This window comes from Salvelinus sp. IW2-2015, unplaced genomic scaffold (genome assembly GCF_002910315.2).
Source record: "Salvelinus sp. IW2-2015 unplaced genomic scaffold, ASM291031v2 Un_scaffold10344, whole genome shotgun sequence".
Classification (NCBI taxonomy): domain Eukaryota; kingdom Metazoa; phylum Chordata; class Actinopteri; order Salmoniformes; family Salmonidae; genus Salvelinus; species Salvelinus sp. IW2-2015.
In genome coordinates this window covers 1-5,476 of record NW_019951602.1, presented here as the reverse complement: position 1 = coordinate 5,476, position 5,476 = coordinate 1, and the positions used below count along the sequence as shown (strand labels likewise).

At 40.4% G+C, this 5,476-nt stretch overlaps 2 long non-coding RNA genes across 2 annotated transcripts; both read left to right on the top strand.

Moving 5' to 3' along the window:
• Nucleotides 1-647: 647 nt before the first annotated feature.
• On the top strand, nucleotides 648-1,332 carry LOC139027345 (uncharacterized). Its single transcript, XR_011479427.1, has 3 exons — nucleotides 648-794; nucleotides 905-1,071; nucleotides 1,205-1,332. It is a non-coding gene; the product is annotated as an uncharacterized lncRNA (long non-coding RNA).
• Nucleotides 1,333-2,401: 1,069 nt separating this feature from the next.
• Nucleotides 2,402-5,245, top strand: LOC111967649 (uncharacterized). Its single transcript, XR_002877782.3, has 3 exons — nucleotides 2,402-2,532; nucleotides 2,700-2,774; nucleotides 3,021-5,245. It is a non-coding gene; the product is annotated as an uncharacterized lncRNA (long non-coding RNA).
• Nucleotides 5,246-5,476: the final 231 nt, after the last annotated feature.

Here is a 5,476-nt window from a genome sequence, read left to right as displayed (position 1 = left end):
AAACAAACAGTGAGAACACCCTACCTAAATATGACTCTTAATTAGAGGAGAACGCAAAACACCTGCCTCTAATTAAGAGCCATACCAGGCAACCACAACCAACATAGAAACAGATAACATAGACTGCCCACCCAAAACACATGCCCTGACCTAAACACATACAAAAACAACATAAAACAGGTCAGGACCGTTACAATCGGCACCCGGTGAACAATGGGTTAACTGCCTTGATCAGGGGCAGAACGACAGATTTTTACATGGTCAGCTCAGGGATTCGATCCAGCAATCCTTCGGTTACTGGCCCAATGCTCCTACCCGCCAGTCTACCTACCGCCCCCCGTTGTAATGATTACTCCATGCTAATAGAGTGGCAGGAGGAGCCACCCAATTTTGATATTGTACCTCACAACAAAATACTCAAAGAGGAGTTCCACCTGGGGGATATAGTGGATGTTGTGTGGGAGGACGAGAGTTCTCCTGCCAAAGTGATTGAAACAAGTGGTAGGTTTCGTGACATTGGTTCTCTCTCACGTCTGTCTCTAATGTTTGCATGGATATGTTAAACTGGTGTCTCTTATATTATTGCAATGCTTAAGTAATTTTTGCCTAATTGTTGCTGTCTATCAACTCCCACTTTTATAGAGCACAAAGACAAATTGATGAGGAAATTGCTCAAACTAGAGGCACCTAAGAGTCAAAGGAAGGACGAGGAAGCCAAACGCAAAAGGCAAACACCGACCAAGAGCTCATACACTCTCCTCAGCACTGAAACCAATCCGGCAAAGACGAGAAAGGTAGGCCAAAGAGTTTTTATTCTTATGCAGATACTTAAATGTAATAATTCAATTGCTCTCTCAATATCTAGGAGCTTCTATTTTCTCACATTAAACTTTTGACTGATTAGGTTGCTGACGGGACAAAGGATCTTCTCCTTACGGAGAAGATCACAGAAAGGGAAAATAAGGCTAAGGAAGAGGAGGAAGAGGATATTAAGGCTCTTAAAAAAAGAGGTGAAACAGTTGAAGGTCCAAAACCAGGAACTGAAAATCCTGAACATGTCTCTGCAGAGAGGTATGTATTGCTATAGGCATGTTTGTATTGTTATTAAGGAATCATCTGAATGTCTCTCTCTTCTGTCTGTCTCTCACTCCTTACAAATTATTGAATTGGTTTATTTGTTTCTGTTTTTCAATCTCATGAATAGCCTTGCTTCTAAAACTTGAAGCTGTGCCCCAGCCTCCACCCTCTCAGGTCACTGCCCAACCACTTACAAAGGTAAGTGCTTAATTAGCCATTCAGAAATTGTATTTGTCATCTTTCAACGTTGAACAGTGCTAAGATATTAGTGTATGATTATGTTAACATTTATACAGCCAGGACCATCGGCAGAGGGGATTACCCCTTTGGGCATAAGTAATGCCATGCTGCAGGCCTGCGGTAGAGGTGGCACCTCCAAGCACAACCATGGTTAAAGACCTGGCTGTGGCTGTGTTTGGGAGACAGGTGATTGCTACCCATAGATTATCTCCAAAAATTGGAAATGCCAATAAAGGGACTTCAGCAAAGCCGGCCCTTGATGAGGGAAAAGTCAAACTGATAATTGGCATGGGAAACATTTAGATCCTAATGCACCACTAGAAAGTGATTTCCAGTGGCAAAACCCATGTATTAACTCATAAAATGTTTTACTTTTGACCCGATTTGGATTTCTAGAAACTGTGCAAAACAAGTTTCCAGATATACCCCCCAAATTCATCCGAGCAGCACTGAGGGAGAAGATGAACGATGAGCATAAACTTCACATCAAGTATAGGTTTACATACTTTCTTGTCATGTATAGGTGTGTTTTCAGTGTTACTATACACATTTCTTCTGTGTTTTTAGACAAAAAATGCTTACATGGCCATTGTTTCCCTTAACCCCAAATTACCCCTTTTATTCAGTTATAGTATACCCCTCCTTTACTCCGCGTCCTACATTTTCCGGGGGGGGGTCAGCTTTTTTACTTTTTCATCTGGAACGGAGCCTTGTGTGGAACGCTCCACAACACCTGAGCTTTGTAGTGTTGTCACTTCAATGAGGCCATTTGCATGGTTCGGACCAATGAGATGCGTTTTTTAAATTTCAGGATAGAGAGAAAAGATGATCAATATTTAATAAAAGGAAGTTATGTCTTCAGTGTTTAATAGTGCATCATTACATAGGCTAATCCTTACTCATGTGACTTAGTTGACAGCCTATTAGTAATACCGCATATATGGGCTTAATAACGATGTTTAACAACGATCAAGTTTGTTTCTGTTCCAAGTATGACCCCTTTCATTGAGTTGGATTCATGATAACAAGTAACCGTTAGGTCATACTTACTATTTCCTTTGTCACAGTTCCTCATGAACACACACAACGCGTTTCTGCTGTTACATCCTGTGAACTCTGCCCCTCTCATCTCTTTCCCCAGTTAGGACCGAGCCTATGAACAACAGTGAGACTGACAAACGCAGGCAGCAGCACTGGACAGCCATGCAGGCAAAGGTAACACAACACACCGTTTCAGCTGTTTTATACTGAATCCTCTGTCCCTCTCATTTCTCCCCTTTCCTAATTAGTTAAAACGGAGCCAAACGCACACACACACACAGAATTTCTGCTGTTACATCCTGTGAACTCCTCCCCTCTCATCTCTCTCCTGTTCTCCCCAGTTAAGACAGGGCCTTTAAACAACAGTGAGACTGACTACCACAGAAGGCAGCACTAGACAGCCATTGCCGGCAAAGGTAACACCAGTGTCAGCCTCTCATTTCTTCCTTTTGAAACAGAGCCTAACACAACTGTATACTCACAGATGTTGGTGTACCAGCCATATTAAAACCAACTATCACCAAGTTTACCATTGCAGACATCTCTTTCGCTTCACACCAATACACATAAGCGGTTCATGTGATGTCACCGACCGTTACTCACTCTTGTTACAAAATATGCTTCTACCATATTTATTCAATCTCATTTTCTTTTTCTCCTAGGAATCATATTTTATGCAGTGCTGGTGAAATGGACAATCAGACATGTCAGCTGTTGTTTCATTGGATGTCTTGTGGAATCTGTCCATTCTTTTGAAATAATGTGGATTGTCCTGCATTTCCAGGCCTGCTCCGAGATTAAATAGGTATGATGTCGGGCTCCTATTGCACAGCAATACTGTAGCCTACCCATACTGTAAAATATTTGTTATATTTACAGGTCTATTTTACTTTCGAGCATGGTTGGCTATTGAATGAGCGATGTTTAGACAGTACACATATTTTCCCAGGTTTTTTAGTCCAGCCCCCCCATTAAATCAAGTTAAGGAGGAAACCGATGTCTTTCCAGCCTGAATGGAGGATGTTTTATGTACGAACCGGACGCGGGGGGGTTAGGAGTGTATTGCACAAGGCCAGACGATGTAAACCTTGGCGAACCGTTGGGTTTGGTGGAACCGTTGGGGCTAGTAGACAGCTGTACAAAACACAAGTTACACACACACATTTTAAAACACAGAGACACATTTTATGATTAAAAACCAGACTGGATTTTGTTAAAAATTTTACATTTAAAGAAACTACGTTGGTAGACAAAATTCCAAAATATAAAATAAATAAAAGCAAAAGGACATCAGACAAAAAGTTTCACTCTCCACAGTCTCCATTGACAATAATCACATTTGACATTAATACTGTTGATAAATTAATACACTTAAAATAACTGTTAATAGTTGACATTTTCAGTACGTCTAAATGTGTATGTGTGTATGTTTATAAATGCATGCAGGTGTTACAGATTAACTATGGCAGAATGAGCCAGGATTCAAATGATCCTTTTCATTTTGCATGTGTAGTTTTAGTTTGAGTTGATACTAAATCCAAGGTTGGGGTATGCAGTTTTGTTCAGTTTTCATTATAACAATGTTAATTTGAGGTTAACTTTAAGCTAGTTCTTTTTTTGTTGTTGCTAGGCCTACTGTTAAATTGACATGACAGGATACAAAAACAACATAAAAACAAAAGCATGATTAGAGAATACTTCTAGTTGCAGACCCACTGTTCCACACAAGAAATCTACACCTAACACATAGCCATGCCTTCCCTCTGCTCTCCAACCATGCACCAAATACACGTTGCACTAACACAGAGGTCAGACAAATTCCAGTACATAACATCATCTCTAGTACAATGCATGCTCTCATGTTTTTACGTGCCAGAATGAGAGTATTTTTTTGCAGATTTGTTAAAATTGCACAAATATCTGAATAGTGCAGTGATGGGGAACACTTTCTTTTTTTGCAATGATAGTTTTTATCCGAATAAAAAGTTCCTTTTCAAAATCGGATGAATCAATCTGCAAGTATAAACAAAACAAATAAATGTCAAAAGGAGACATTTGGGTTCACTGAACGTAAAAATAAGTGCTTCAAAAGTGAATGCAAACAATACAGTAAAACAACTGTCAGTATAGTTATCATGGCATCAAAATAAACAGCATAAATTGCCTTAAACATGCAATTCAAGAGAGAAAGCCAAATAAACGTGGCTTATGCAGTCTTGACGTTTTTCCAAAAGAAAAGTGCACTGCTGGTTTTTACTAAGATATACTGGGGCCCTGCTTTGATTACAACTACGGTCTCCTTTTCTCTGCCTCGGTTGTGGGATAAACTTACAAAGCCAACCACACCTACAGTCTACACACATTTCAGGAAAGAAAACCGGAAGAATGCAGCGACAAACACAGGCAAAGGTTCAAGAGCTACAGGGGTCAATACGGGAGGCTTGGTTCAAAAGTATTGGCATTAAAAGAAAAGGAGTTAAGTATGAATCTGCATTACACATGAACAAACAGGCCCTAGTCTTGACGACAGAATAGACTCGTAAAGGTCTATTCCAAGAGGCTTTTTCCTCTCACTGACTAATAATGGGAGATTGAACCAACCGAGGACCACACAACACGAGTCCCTCTGTGTCTTGTAGCTTTTCATTTCCGATACGAGCCTCATAAACCACGGGCGGGGGGGGAGACAACTGTGCACAACACAGGTCAAAGGCACAACACTGGACACGACAAAGGGAAATAGAACAACCTCTGGGAGCTTTGAAAAAGGCCCAAAGAGGAGAAGGTGTCTCTCTATCAGACAGTCAGTCAGGCATTCTTCTAGCAGCACAGTCTGTGCACTACTGCACTTTTGTCCCAGTTTCATAGTAGAATTGCACAACATCCACTCCAAGAGGAGAAATAAAAGTCACAGCAACATTGTCAGAGCTCTAGAGTCTGATAAAACAGTCATGGAGCATGACAACAGCACAGGTAATTATTTGTGTGTGTTTTAAGCCGAACGCATTCTTAAATCATGCTGATATAACATAATTGCACCAAATATTCATTATACACAGGAAAAGGTGTATGGATTTTGTGACGCCAGTAAAACAAAAATTATGTGATATTGGTTACC